The sequence below is a fragment of the Numida meleagris genome, chromosome 3 (genome assembly GCF_002078875.1).
Source record: "Numida meleagris isolate 19003 breed g44 Domestic line chromosome 3, NumMel1.0, whole genome shotgun sequence".
NCBI classification, from domain to species: Eukaryota; Metazoa; Chordata; class Aves; order Galliformes; family Numididae; genus Numida; species Numida meleagris.
This window is the reverse complement of record NC_034411.1, coordinates 79,907,052-79,923,123: the sequence shown is the minus strand read 5'-3', so window position 1 is coordinate 79,923,123 and position 16,072 is coordinate 79,907,052. Positions and strand designations below refer to the sequence as shown.

The 16,072-nt window shown below is 39.6% G+C and overlaps 1 long non-coding RNA gene across 1 annotated transcript; it reads left to right on the top strand.

Moving 5' to 3' along the window:
- LOC110397096 lies at positions 681–15,929 on the top strand. The gene is made up of 4 exons (XR_002437539.1): positions 681–764; positions 6,706–6,774; positions 14,766–14,914; positions 15,599–15,929. It is a non-coding gene; the product is annotated as an uncharacterized LOC110397096 (long non-coding RNA).

Below are 16,072 nucleotides of genomic sequence, written 5' to 3'. Positions count from 1 at the left end.
AGAAGCACATAAACATCTGGCAAAGAATATTAATCTGCTTGGTTGCTGATTTACAAACCTTTTTCAGTTGAATCTATCCAAATCATCACCCCTTACCAATGTTTGGATTTTCTTCCATTTGTCACATTTTCCAAGAACTGTGATAGCTGGACCTGTAGCTCTCCTTTACATGCCCTTAATTAATGTTTTATGGGTTCCATCCTAAACACCACCCCTAGAAATTGTTCCAGTACTTTTCTTTTTCTCCTGCAGGAATCAATGAAGAGGACATTAAATACTGGGCAGTCATGTTTGTCCCTATGTCCCCACATCACTCTGTCAGAGAAATAACTCAAAAGCATTGTCCATCCTTTATCAACTCAGATATAAGAAGTCAGTCAGAATAAATCAGGACTTGCACTTACAATGAGGTACAACAACGGAATAATCCCAGGGTGTATTAAATTTTGAGTCTGCTGCTCCAGAGGTCTGGACACTCGTTACAGCACAACGTGTGACAGCTTTCTGAGCAAGTGTTATGGTTTTGTGATTTTTGTTGTCAGTATTCCACATCATTACATCATGTCAGGTACGGGCAGTTAAAGAGTTAATTCCCTGGTTACTGCAAACTGCCTTTTTTGGTGTGGCCCTCCAAGGGGGAGGGGAGGAGGTGCACGCCCCAGGGGTTTTTGTGCTGGAGGGGGTGGTGAAGCTGCCTGGGAGGAGCGGAGTCTGTTCCTTTCCTGGCCGCGGAGAAAGCACATGGTCCTCCTGCAGTTTACTGTGTAAGATTTTCAGCCTGTAAACTCTTTGTTATAATTCTACTAGTCTCATTTTTGATATATTTAGTAAAATTAGTTGTTCCTCCTCAGATTGGTGCCGCTGTTTTTGTGTTAGATCTGCCTACGAGTCCCCTGCTTTTTCCCCTCTTCCCTTTGTTTCTCCAGGGTGCGGTCCGCGGCTTCTCTGCCGCTTTAGCCGCCGGACCGCCCGGGGCCGGCCCCTACCCGCCGGCAATTTTTTTTTTCTTCTTCCTCTTTTCTCGTTTTTTTTCTTTCGGGCCTGTCCCCGTTGTCACGGACGCAGACCCTTAGATAATACCGTGACAGCAAGTAATGGCAAACATAGGAAGGGAAAAACCAGCACTTCAACAAAATAAAAGTACAGGGAAGAAAACAAAGATGCATCTGACCTGAGCTCACCGTGTAGAAAAATTTCAACGATACTGCAAACTTTTCTTATTTAGAGAAAAAACTGTATTTTCGTCAGATTGCTGACCAGTAGAGTTTAAAGCCTTTGCTCTTAACGTAGGAATTCCTTTTCCAAGGTGCTTTGCTGGCAAAATAAATGCCAGCAGGAAATGATAGGATGGTTTAAAGAAATGTCTTTCCGTAGGGCATATTGCTGATTTCTCTTACATTATCTTGATACGATGGGGCACCAAATCTTAAGAGAGAAGAGTTTTAATTAAATAGGAGCAAGCAGTGATGCCTTGCACCAAACAAACCTGACAGAAAGGTTTGTCATTCTGACTGGGGCCATATTTCCAGCACAGAGAGATTCTTTTAAGCCAGCACAGTTTTCTTAGTAAGTAATTGAAACATACTCAGGTGCAATGTGGAGAGCAAATGTCATGAAAAAGATTTCCTGGCAAGAGTCAAGCAGCCCTTCTTCTGATCAGTAATTCAATCAAAGTTTATTACAGAGGCAGAAACATAATCACTGCACTTCTAAATGGAGTGGTGTGTCCGTGCACCACTTCACTCCTGATTCAGGACTACAGGAGAGCTGCAGGCCTCACTAAGATGCTGGTGCACACCGTACAGACTCGCAGTGTCACAGATCCAGGATCTGCTGCAGCGTGCTTACTTTTTTTGTCTATAGATATCTTTTCTGAGCACACAGTTTTCAATGTATTCATATATATTATTTTTCAATTAAAACCATATCCCATAGCTTTTGTATGACTGCTTTAATACACTGCAGAAGGTGGAAATTAGCCTTTCACTGGGCTCCTGCAGACCAGAGGCCTTTCCCTCTTTGCCTGCAGTGACCTGAAAGCTGTAGTCACACAAGTAATAATATCAAATAGTAATAGAGTAATAGGAATAATTTCTTTATCTCTTGCAGTGAAGGCTAGACTAATTATAGTGCTGATGCACCGACTCTCACATTTTAACTATGATACGATTGTAACATTAAATAATAATGGCATTGTAAGTGATATCGCAGATGTTTACACCTGGAAAGAGGTTAATAACATTTTAACTATTGTGACAGGATGAAATAGATGATCTTTTCTTATGAAGAAGAAATGTAAACATAGAAGGCTGTCCTGATGAATTATTCCATTAGAAGGCTTTCCATGTTTTGCAGAAAACTTACTGTAAACTGCCAGTCTTTAAGTTTCACCCATACTTCAACTGTTTGAAACATGTAAAAGCAAATGTAGCATAAGCTTCAAGCTATAACAGACACTGAAATCAGCTTCCTCTATCCATACATTCCCTTCCTGAAATGACTTGCAGCATGACTGACATTTCTCAAAATTCCTGATAAATTTCATTTGTGTTGTACTTGGAAAGAAGTGGAAAATAGTTTGTTTTACAAAAATAGACTTTATGGATGTTTGAGTCCAACAGGCAGAAGTGATTGGGACTTCAGGAGTATAATCTGATATCCGCTGTCTTAGCTCACTGCCAACAACAGAAACAACAGCCCTTTCTTTGTAGTAAACTGATTTTGAAAAAAATAAGAAATAAACACTCAGCATAGTCTTTGAAATATGTTCATGGAAATCCTCATTGATTTTTCAGTGATATGTGTGTTCACATCCAATTTCTTCTTTGGTTATTGGAAACAACATCTACCATTGCAGAAGTTATAATAGGGTTTCACATAATTAAAAAAACAAAAAAGAGTAAAGGGTAATGTAAAATAGTATTCCCCTATAATTAAACTAGCACACAAAGATTTTTGTCTCACTTGCCAAATACTATTTTGGAAAAGCCCAAATCATAGATCCTGCTCTAATGTAGTCTAGAGACTACTGCTGAGACCTGGCTTCTCACTCACAGAGTGTCAAGAGCTTGAGACTAGATAGCTAGTAGGAGTGTGCAATCCATGGATCCTGGAGTTCTGGGTAATCAATAAAACACTGAGAATTGATCTGGATACATGTTATGGTGTTTATAGTAAGCACTGCTTGGGATCTGGGAAAACATGCGGGATTTTATCATGCCTAATGAAGTTACCCATAAATGCTAACCACAAATAAGTCAAGGGTCATTTATAAGACCAAATATGTAAATTTTCAGCAGACTCAGAAAGATTAGAAAACTGCTTGTTATTTGGGGTGTATTAGAGGGAATCAGAACTTGTGTATGAACAATGTAGACATTTCCGATTTTTCTCATGCTCTAAGAGCTACACAGGACCATAGTGGAAGCAATTTTTTACCAACTGGAGAAAAACAAGAGTGTTGAAATTGAAACAATTTACAATATACATAAAGAATCACAGAGGAGAGAAAACCATGGTTAAAAAGGATATAGAACATTGTACAAAGATGAAAGATGTTAATATTAAGAAAATATTAAGAGTAATACAAGCTTTCAGTATACCAATAATTTCAGTATGTTGTTTATCCACCAAATACCTCTCTGCTGTGCAAATTGCAGCAGAGCATGGCAAATAAGGAATTTGAGCTGGAACTCAGACTTCACAGAACCTTTCTTGACATCAATAAATGCAGAAGCTTTTCTTTGGTAAATGGCTGCATATTAAGAAGGTATATGTATCATGACTAAGTAATATTTCAGTAATGGAAGCAGAGTAAGCAGTTAGTAGATTTAATGGTATGTAATTAATCAATTTAGAAATACGGTCAGGTTACAAGAGAAAATTCCTCCTGGGAGACTAACTTATAATTGTCACTCAGTAGTACTAATTTCATCTTTTTGTCTCTCCAACATAGCTGTAATAGACGTGTTTCTTGGGGAACATAAACTGAATTGCTTAAATCACTAGCGAATCCATCCCACTGAACTAAGTAGAACTGCAGGAAAATTATTTGGATGTTCTAGATTTTTTCAGCATTCTGTATATAATTGAACAAAACACACCCAAAATTTCACTGAAGTTATCAGAAATTTCTTTTATTGTGATTATATACTTTAAGTGAACACTGTCAATGTGTAGTGGGCTTTAAGAAAAATAAAACAGTGGCCTTTGAATTCATCCACTAATTTCATAGTATCATAGAATTCCTTGAGTTGGAAGGGATGCTTAGAGGTCATCTAGTCCAGCTTCACTGCAATGAACAGGGACATCTGCAGGTAGACTAAATTGCTCAGAACCCCGTCCAGCCTAGCCTTGAATGTCTCTGGGTATGGGGTATCCACTGTCTCTCTGGGCAATCTGTACAAATGGCTCACCACCCTTACTGTAAAAAAAAAATTTCCTTATATCCAATCTAAATCTCCCTCTTTTCGTTTGAAACCATTTCTCCCTGTCTGTAACAACAGACCCTGCTAAAGTGTCTATCCCCTTCATTCTTATAGCACCCCTTTAGATACTTTCAGTATCTAAACTTTCAGGCCACTCTCAAGTCTCCCTGGAGCCTTCTCTTCTCCAGACTGAGCAGCCCCAGATCTCTCAGCCTGTTCTCCTAGGAGAGGTGCTCCATCCCTTGTATCATGTTTGTGTCCCTCCTCTGGATGCACTCCAACAGGTCTATGTCTCTCCTGTACTGAGGACTCTGCATCTGGATGGAGTACTCCAGGTGAGGTCTCACCTGCGCAGAGTAGAGGGGCAGGATCACCTCCCTTGAGCTGCTGGCCACGGTTCTTTTCATGCATCCCAGGATACAATTGGCTTTCGGGGCTGCAAGCACACATTGCAGGCTCATGTCCAGCTTGCCATCCATCAGAACCTCCAACTCCTTTTCAACAGGGCTATTCTCAATCCTTTTGTCCCTCAGTTTGTATCAATAGCGGAGGTTGTCATGACCTAGGTGCAAGATCTTGCACTTGGCTTTGTTGAATCTTGTGAGATTTTCCTGGGACCACTGCTCAAGGCTGTCTAGGTCTCTCTGGATGACATCCCAGCCCTCAGGTCCATCAAACTCACCACACAGCTTGGTGTCATCAGCAAACTTGCTGATGGTGTACTCAATCCCGCCGTCAACATCACTGATGAAAGTGTTAAAGAGCGCCAGTCCCAGTACTGACCTTGAGGGACACCACTCGTCACTGACCTCCATCTGGAGATTAAGACATTGACCACCATTCTCTGAGTACTGCCTCATAACCAGTTGTTAGCCCAAATTATTTTGTGTTTGTGTTGTAACTTTGTATTTGAATTTGGTATCAAATTTTTAAGTTGCTGCATATACTCCAGATATCAAAACAGGAAAAAAAATAAGCTTACAGACATTCACATAACTTCCTGCTAGTGGGAAAATGCAATTACACAGGTTTCTTCAACCTCTGGCTATAAAGAACAGCAGCAATGATTTGATTTTAAATTCCCCCAGCCTTGTATAAGAAGCATAAAAATCTCCCTTTGTTCAGTGATGAGTACTTAAATGTGTTGACTAAAATACAGCCCAAAGAATATCTCAGAATGTTACTGCAGCAAAAGAGTGGAGGTTCTGACCGCTCTCAACAGGAGATATGATATCTTCAAACAAAATCTTGAAAGGAAAGGGGAATTATAAATGAACTAAAATGCTAATGTTCTGGGGTAAAATACAGTGCACTTCAAAACTGCACAACTGAAATGACAGTGCAGCACACTATATGTTCTCATAAATCACAGACTCAGTTTATGCCTTCCCAATAATTGGACAAAGCATTAAAACAGGAAGAGCCTGGAAGAATTTTGAAATTATTATTTTCTTTTACTTTTTTTAAGTACTAAATTTTTAATTAACTTAGTTACCCACAGAGGAAGAAAATATTCAGTTTGATTTTTTTTCCCTAAAGGCAGAGAAATATTTTTTGTCTGCCAGAAAGAACACATATTGCTATTTTATGCGTATTTCAAGACAACCCTTTCTGCTGAGTGTTGGAGGAAGGGATTTTTAAGAGGAGGGTCTGGGACTGAGGGTAGAGTCCTGTAGTGAAGTATTGTCTCATTGTGACAAAAACATGGTGCTTATATGCAAATACAAATATTAGATAGTATATTAGTCATGTAATCATTTGATTTTAACTAAAATGTTGCTTAAATAAGATACTTGTCTATGCAGAGGAAACACAGTGAATCACTGTGACAGAGGAAGGAGAGATTTCTGAGTCTGTGTGAGAGATGGATGCTGCTAGCATCGTTTTTGAGTGAGTAGGAGGGAGACAATATGTAAAGGTGTGGAGGGAGGAACAAAGATAAGTTATCTGTTACTATTTGAGCTCACTTGTGTTTGTGGGTGGATTGCTTCTGTAAAGCAAACAAACACATACCAATTCTCCAGTTTTTCTTTAGGGTTTTAGCCTTGAAAACCTCTCACCTCTCTTCCTGTTGCTCCTTCATGAGACCCATGGATACGCACTGGCCATTGCTATGTCTCTGCTGCAAATGAGAGGCGTAATTCCAACAAGATCAACATTAGGCCCACACCCTTCACAGGCAGAGTATAAAAAGAAGTAAGAAGTCAGGGTGTTTGAGTAAATGTGTGGAATGCAGGAAGGTGAAGCTGCATAGCATTGCTTTCGCCATGTCTTTCAGGTCTGGCTAAAAGAAACCAGAAGAAGTGAAGCTTCATTTTCCCTGGTGAGACCAGACCTACAGAACAAAGTAAGTTGCATTTTAGTGAAAGAATACTGCTCCTCCATCAGTCAACAGAGAAACTATAAGAGATCCAGTACTGATGAGAGACCAAGACAATGATACCCAGGTTTAAATGGCTGCAGAGGTGTGCCACACTTTTTAGCTAAAACACAAAATTCTGGGATACATCAAAGAGACACTGCCTTCTACAAACAGCTCATTAGGGTAGGGCTTTCTGTTCTCTCTGTTCCAGAATGTCAAGCAGATGAATTAATTAGCAGAAAGCCAGTAAGTCAGATTATTATTTCTCCAGGAGAAACTCTGGGAAAAGTTAGCTCCCTGTTGTAGGTGTATCATGAAGTCTTTGTTGTGTGTGCTTCAGATGGAGGGTTTAACTCTTAGGAAGTGTGAGGGCTTCTGCTAATTAATTTGAAAAAAGTTCAAGTCCATGTTAATAATGAAATTGAACCAGTGCCTCTGAGTAAAGGCTGCTGGAAGGGGATATGATTACACATGGTGTTAATGTGGGGATTATCAGCTTTGCCTTACTGCCTCGAGCAGTGGCTCAGTGACATTTGTAGAATTGCAGGAGTTTGAGAAGAATTTTTCAAATTAGAAAATGGAATGACTGAGGAACACCTCTGCTGGGAAATCATATTGAAAGATTGTTTTATATGGTCATGTCATTGTCATTATATTTATTCCATTAAAGTCAAAAAAATACCTTTTTTAAAATGTGTAATGCACTGTGTCCTCTGCAGGTATCCTCCTGTACCAGCACATTCAGGAACCAGCAGTATTTTAAACCTTCTAAATTTTAACTAGATAAATACAAGCTTTCTTTTCACGGGAAACTAGGAGAAGGCAGGTAATGGGGAACTGCTGTCATGAAAAAAAAACAATTTATTTCGCTAGTTGTCTTTTGAACTTTCATACCTTTTGCTTGTGATGCTGGTGTTTGAATAAGGTCTTTATCGTTCTCAATACAGCTCTTAGTTGATGAAATTATTTATTTTCTTATAAAAATGCCTGTTTCCATCAACAGTATCTATAATTCAGCCTGATTTCCTTTGCTGGGTTAGTTTTGTTAAAAATACAGGAAAGCAGATGCTCCTTCAAGTGCAGAAAGGTAGAAGAAAAAGATAGCTGGCCCCTTCAATAGAGAAGTAAAATGTTTATCAACTTCTAAATATGAGTAAAGGGTCTCCAGAGAGACCTTTCAGGACGGGAGCCCACCCAGCACGCCCATGGCCATGACCTGCCTTGGTCTGAATTCAGGTAATCATGCCAAGCATCAAGAATGTGTAGATAAATGGAAACTTCCATGGAATCCCAGACTTTGGCGAGGCAAACAAAGCAGGATATCTGGGCACCACTAACTTGGTGGTGCTGTTCAGTGCAGTTGTTACTCTCTGTGTGTGCCTTTGGAAGTACTTGTGACATGTGATATTTCTCTCCCATCCTTATTTCCCATTCTCCTTCCATCCCAGCTTATCACTGGGATCACCTAACAAGTCATATCAATGGCCAGAAACTCAGTGGTTTGAGGCCTGGGCCAGGCACTGTCCTGGGACAGCAGTTCCCCTTTATTTACCTCACTGCACATCTCCACAAAGCCTTCAATTATGCCCTAAAAACACCTAGTATTTTCCAGGCTGCTACCTGAAGTTCATTTCCATTTGTCTCCTCAAAGATCTGTCCCTCAGCTAGCCCAGTAGTATGTCATCCTTGACACTGAGACTAGATCCAAGAGGCACTTGCAAATATGCAATCCAATGTTGCACTCCAGGTGTCTTTCTGATGCACCCTCAGATGAGCATTTTGTGATGCTATAATTTCCTGAGCATGAGAAAACCCTGGGATGTACAGAAACATCCCAGTCTGGGGAGAAGCATAATAGCCCAGGTCAAGAGCATAGCTAACACATGACTTGATTTAGCAGGCAGTTTCAGAGGATGCTTGCAGACCTGAAGTTTCCACAAAATCCAGGTTCTTTTTTTTTCTTCTACTTCATAGTTTTAACTGCTAGTTTCATTACCTTTTTAACATATCTTTGCTTACTCTTGGAAAGCCAGGATGCAGGCATCAATAACAAGGAGAGAGATCTGAACTGCTGACTGTTGTCTTACCTGGAGGGTCAAATTTAAGATACGCATATGGGGTTTGTACTTTCTATCGGCTAGTATGTTCATTATGCCTTCTTTCAACATTTAAAAATACTGCAGGCAGTGCCTAACTGATGATCATTCATGTTCTTTTTTCATTTCTGTCTGCATATCCCTTATACTGTTCGATGCACTGAACAGTTATTCTGGCCATTAATTATATGGGAAAATATGAAACTATTAGGATAATGCATTAAGTTCCTAATTGCTCAGTGAATAAGAAGGGTAAAGATTTAAGAAACATACTAATGGAAGACTGAAGTCTAGATAGAACTTATTCTCTGACAGCAGCATATTACTTTATGACTAGATCATATTTTAGGAGTTATGTTCAACAGTTTTACTGTTTTATTCTCTGGAGAGAGCCCCAGCAGTAGTTTCTCTGCAAAAGTTCAGAGCCAATGATGGCATCTCATGCAACAAACTTTTAATTATTCTCCAATGTTGCTCAAAGCAAGACTGAATATCAAAGGAAATCACTGCAGAACAATCTTACTTTGAGCCAGCCATGAAGATATACAATGCAGGTCTTGGGTTGAATACATATTACTTTGCATAAACCTGTTTCTGTCATGCTTACTCTAATAAACAACAATTGCTTCCCTTTAATATAACTGGAAAAATCCAGATTTTAAATAATTATTTTTAAATTCTGAAAAGGAATCTGTATGTCTATTTTGAAGAAGGTAACTTAGTTTTGGTTCTTCTATTCTTAGGCAATGAAAATTTGGGGGTAAGAAAAGCAACATTATCTGTGATTTTTTTGCTTTCTTCAAACTTATATAATCGCTATCTGTTTTATCATCCTATGTTTTACAGTTTCCACTCCATGATAAATGCTATTTAGATTTCTAAAACTTGTACATGGAAGGGATTTGGAGACTCAGCTTCTCTGCTCACTGGGACAGAACTCTCACCCATCTGGAGTCAGGCTTCCTCAAATTCATTTGTGTGACAGGCAGAAATTAGTCCTGTTATTCACCTTCACTGCCCCTGCCAGCGGGATGCACAACTTGGGGCTAGAGCATGTAATGCAAAAGGATATCAGTCAGGAAAAAAAAGTTCATTTAAAAGAGTGGCTGAAACCGCTTGTTAGAGTATTTTCACAACAACTTTGTCCGTACTGGACTTTCACCTTATGTTTTATTTTAAACAATACCAAATGCGTCGCAGTCCCCTCGAACCATTACTGGACTTGTCCTTTTACAAAATTCCTATCTGTGCGTGACCTTGAAAGAAGGAACAAAAGACCTTTACCATGGTGTGCACTCAGCTATCATCTTGAGTCAGAAATACTTTTCAATTGTATATATATTTTATACAGTGTGGAACAGAGCTAGAGATTGAGGAAGACTACTTTGATCATAGTCTGAACTTCAGAAGCAGCTTAAGATCCTGATGACACAGCAGCTCATGAAAGTCAGGCTGTGCATGTTCATTGCAGTGGCCACACCGGAATGACCCACTTGGCCCTGGTAACTTAGAAGAAGGATGATGTTAGGGCTAAGTTCTCTCAAATCCTGTACCACAGGATGCACAGCTTCATCTCAATGTAAAGGGAGTTATGGCCTCAATAGTTTTAGTCAATTTTAAGTTTGTATAAGGGTTGTAATGTGAGGTTCACCAGAGTAAATGGTTTCATATGGAAGCACACGTACTAGGAAGCAAAAAAAAAATCACCGAGAATACTTTTATACACTGTTTATGCTAATAGTTATTAATTAGCAAGCCTGGAAAAGAAGATGACATCTGATTTAACAAAGAGATATCTACTTCTCAGAAAAGAGGAAAAATGTTTATTCTGCTTCAGAGGAAGCTTGTATCTCCAGCTAAGGAGGAAGTAAAACTTGTTGCTGGAAAAAAGATTAAATCCACTCAAAGTTGACAAAGGACTTCAAGGAGGACATTAGCTAGCGAGCTCAGCTGGCATGGAGTACTCATTATTGAATGCAATTTGAAACACAAGGCATGTGAAAAAAGAGAGCCTCCAACAGCCATCTCACCAGAGAGAGCTACAACTGGTAGGTTGGATAAGGCAGACAGAGAGACATTTCTTTGAGTATTCTTGCTGTAACTAGATTTAAGCAGGATTTTATTCCATTTCTTCATCTATGTCTTTTTAAAAATACACAACTGTTGTTTATTTTCAGTGGTGCAAAATGCAAGTTAATTATTCAGATTGGATTGAGCAAGAAATGATTTTGTAATAGCCTACTTTGTTGTTAGGAATATTGCTGGTAAAAGTCTATACAGCTGGTTCTAGAATTCCATGCCAAGTGTCATAGCTTCCCATCATCCATCCTGTCAGCTTAGCCATAAGGTAGCAAAGAGACCATGCAAAGGAACATCCATGAAGGTTGATTAAGCCACAAGGAGACCTAGTAAGGTAGAAAAGGGAGAACTACTTTCCATTCCATACAAAGGCTCAATACATGATGGATGTAACATACCTGAACCCCAGGATCACTAATATGTGCAAAAACACTTAACTTGGCCAAGACAGAGAAAAACAAGCATCAGCATGCAGCGGTCCAGCCTATTAACAGTATTTCTGATGGACTCAGGGCTAGCCTCCAGAGCCTCCCAAGCTGGGAGCTTGAGGCTGGGATCATTCCTGGTAGGAGCTTTAGCTTAAACTGCCCCATTGGAGAGTTCAGGAGTTTGGGCTGTAGTTGTGTCTTGCCACCTAGCAGCAAGGCCTGAAAAGGGTTCCTGGTATGTTTAGGGTGATTGATGTAGCCTGATCCAGCAGGATTAAACTCTTGCTGCAAGACTGCTAAAAGACTAAATATTTGAACTTTCATGTCTTGCACTACTATCCTGACTCCTACAATACTGGGAAAAGAGCATCTTCATGTACTCCTTCTTGAGTTGTCCATGATGATGAGGCATCTGACTCTTAAATAAGGTTCACTGATGATTTCTGAGTGTGTTGAACTCCTTCCTCCACATTAAGCAGCTCCTGTAGTGTCCTAATGCACAATCCCTCATCTCAGCATTGCTATTTTGATGCCTTCGATTGTATTAGACTCCAGTAGGCCTCGGGCCAGTCTGAGAAGGACAAAATGTAAAAAACATGCTCTATACTGCTCTCACTTCCTGCCTGTGAAGGGAGGGAGGTGTGACTAGATTCACAAATCCCTTCAGTTAGATTAAAGTGAAATGACATTCAAGGTCTGAACACAACCATCCGTTTTAATGAGAATTTTTGTACTACATTTGTCTTAAAAGTATTGGCACTCTTACAGTTACATCTATCTAAGCTGTTTGACTAAACTATATGACTTTACAAGAAATCAAAATAAGCCTTTCATTACCTAACAACAATGAGGGAAAAAGGAGGAAACGAGACAGGCGGAGCGGTGGGGGTGATAGAGAAAAAGATGGACAGGGAAAGATGTCACCAGCCCAGGTTCCGGCATTGATCCAGCCAAGGTGGGGGAGCCCTCAATCCGTGTCCAGAAGTTCCAGAGTACCAAAGTCTTGAAGTCCCTCAAGCATTTTTTTATGACTGCTAATTTTGTGGGGTTTGCTATCAACAAGTTCACCACCAATAAGTTCACTGTCAATAAGTTTGCCGTCGACAGCTCTGCAGTGAAAATTCCACAGTCAGCAGCTCCACTTGAAAAGGGGAGAGAGCAAGGCCATCCTGTATCTACAGGGGTCCCTCCTTGGACCAAATGTTCAGGCTTTAGCCTGGAGGTAAGGCCATGGGAATGGTCTTATCTTGCAAGTGTTTGAGACAATTCCAGGCGTACCACAGATGAAGTACTTTTGTTGGTCTGCTACTAGTGCAGCTGGGGAGATTGGCACCACCTGGAGCTTCTGGCAGAAAACACTAGAGGAAATTTGAGGTTGACCCTTAGGGTTTCAGATATAGAAGATCCAAGGTCCACTACACTCCAACTGAGAAACTGATACTGGCAGCATATGAAGGGGTTTGTGCTGCTCTGTGGGCGATTGGTTCAGAAGCACGGCTCCACTTGAGGTGAGAGTGTTATATAGCAATGAGACAACTGAAGTGTTGCAAGGTGCATTCCAGCATTTGCATCTCCATCACATTAACCCTGACAGTTTTAAATTCTATGTATAAAGCAAAAGGATGTCAGGGAGATACATGTTTTGGGATAGTTTGCTTGTTTAAAGCAACGAGCAATTGTTATTTAATGGAACATTTATTTATTTATTTGGATATTCTAACATGGATAAGAACATGTTTTTTCACAAAATGGCTGAAAAGGAACAGCAGTGAGACAGACCAGAAGATGCAGATGAACTAACACGAAGAGTTAGATATGGTCATCTGGTTTTGGTAGGAGGCAATTGTAGGCGAATCCATTTGTGAGAATGAATTGTTTTACATCATATTTGTGCATAGCTAATAACTTGCATGCTTTTTGTGCAGGAAGTTCCTGCTTTCCCTGAACTTTTCATTCTAGAGACTAGTTGTTGCTGTCTTCTTGAGAATATGGAAATAGCATCTGAGAAGAGAACAAATGAACAACGTCCTGAAATGCAGAACATATTAAGTGCTTCCCATTCTTCTGCAAGATTTAACTAACGAATTCCTGGGAATATATTCTGATACCACGTAAATATATTAAAATATTTTAAAACTACTTGCAGTATATAATTTCAACAAGCAACTTGGATTTATTCTGATTTTTCCTTCTGTAAGACGATAAAACAGTTTTGGTTTTGCTTGTTTGCTTGCTTGTTTTTAAATATCACTCTCTCAGATTGAATTTTTTTCACAAATCCTAATCCTGAACATTTCTGGACAACCAGCAATCATCTGTCTGGACTCTTTTCAAACCGCATTCCACACGGGCCCCATTATCTCCGCACACTGGAGAGCAAAGCTTCCCTTGAACTTTCACAGCTTCAGCTGGACTGGAATTGTTTGTCATGTTTTGTGTTGTTTGTTTGCTGTGTTGCCACTGTATAGCTGCTAAATGGGTGACCTGCTCAGGTGAACTGCTGAGATAGCATGGATTTCCATCCAAATAACAGTTGGTCAAACAAGATCTCATGGTTAGGATTAGTTCTCTTTGTTTAAGACTAATGTGTTATTCTGTGCTGATTACTGTAATTTAATTCTACAGAGGTAATACAGGAAGAGGTTATTACAGACTCTCACAGCTCTTTTGTAGCCAGTACAGCACAAATATTTTTCCACTTTTGTTGAAATAATGTTTTGCTGACTCCAAAGACAGGCTTATTTCAAATTTGTAACTGTAATTCATATTTGATGCACATGGATGGTGTTCACAACTATTTTAAAGCAGTGGTGCAGAAGCATTCTCTATTACTTGCTGTCAAGAAAATCTGTATTACAGCTTTCCTATAACACTGTTTGATTTTCATCTGTCATCTCTAAGCAGTCAAAACGGGCATTGACTGCAGCCCACAGAGAGTTAATGTAAAAGCATGCTGAAGCTTCTACAACTTTCAGAAGTCTTCTTTCTAATAATGCTTCTCTTTTTAAAAGCTCTGATGTCAGCTTTTCATTCAGCACATAAGAACTGAACTGCTGATTTCTTCAAGAAAGGTGAACATTAATTTTAATTTTGTAAGGGATAGCTCTTTGGCTCATTTAAATAATGCTGTGCAAGTACCAAAGGATCTTTTTCTAAAGTCTCAAAAATCTATATCAGACACTCACTTGTGTGATAACCAGGAAACTTCTCTGGCTATTCGTAGTATTGCCTGTACATGGGCCATGCAGAAAAAGAGAACAGACCTAGAAATAATATGAATGGGTCAACTAAATCAAATGCAAGTATGGCACAAAGCTTTACCATGAATTAATAATGAATCTTATTTATATTCTTCATTTGTACATCGGAGCAGTGAAAGAGGTTTAAATGCATGCAACCACAGAGATGGGATGGCTCAGCAACTCCTGTTTGTCTGACAAGAAGAGATACCTTTGTCCAATGCCAGATGTAAATAATTTGTTTGCTACTGAAGAAGTATTCATCTTGGCACTGGCCAGCAGGGTAAGACATTGCAAAAGAGGTAATATGCAATTAAAAATTAAATGAGCTCACCAAAACTTTGCAGGACATGGGAAGGAGCTTTGGAAGTCAATTTTCAGGATAGATTATAGAGAATTATTTGTGGATTTAAGCTCATGAGCTCTGTAAAGTCGTCGTTTGAAGAAATGGTACTTTTGGTGGCCCTGCTAGCTTAAGAAATTTCTCCTTCTGTACTTAACCAGTAATTCTTCCCCTTTCAGTAAAATACTGCATGTTTTGAGGGTGGTTACATTTTTTATCTGGTTCTATGATCCATTTTAGCCCAATCCTACAAGCTGTGGTGCTTGGCAGGGGCATCACACTGCTGTGAGGGGCAGGCAAGTGGGAGCAGACTGGCTGGGGTGAAGGGGTATGCAGAAGTGCTTTGCTGACATGTTGCTGCTGAAGCTGCAATAAGAGGAAAATACAGATGAATTTGGGAAATTAAAAAGAGATTACGCCTCAAAAAAATATCCTTTTTTCTCATTAGCATGCCTGAGAACAAGACTTGGCAATGACTGTATTTCAGCTCTGGGGAACTGTTTTAAATGCCCTGGCAAACAATTAAACAGTAAGATATCTGCAAGAAACCTACAAGCAAAGCTGTAGCCCTCTATTTTTTAAATATAGTAACATGTTTCTCTTGTCTTTTTCTTTTACTTTAAGGCCTGTCTAGTGCCAAGAGTGATTTCAGGAAACCCAGCAGAATTGAGGCAGAGTTTCCTGGGAATTATGATCCAGAGAAGAGCTGAGGGGCCACCTACTGCCCAGGATCCCCAGAATGGACAGCAAGGCAGGTGGGATGGAAGTTCATGGACACAAGCCATGAGATCCTTCTTAATACTCATCAGGGTATGGGGGGTGCAAAACCGTCCTCCAAATCGTAATGGTTGATTTTTATGCAAGCAAAAATTAAGGGTATATGAATGTCATTGTACTGATCTGCATGTCCCATCCTGCTGAACTAAATGAATCTAATAAGGACTTCTGTCCTTACCTGCAGAAAGATGATATGCTACTTACTTCAGTAGGACATAAATTTTTAATTTGTTGTCAATTCTAACATTAATTCTGTGGCAAACTATCAATTAGCTTCGAATATTTAATAACAATCTTTTATAGTTGGTCAATTCAACAGTA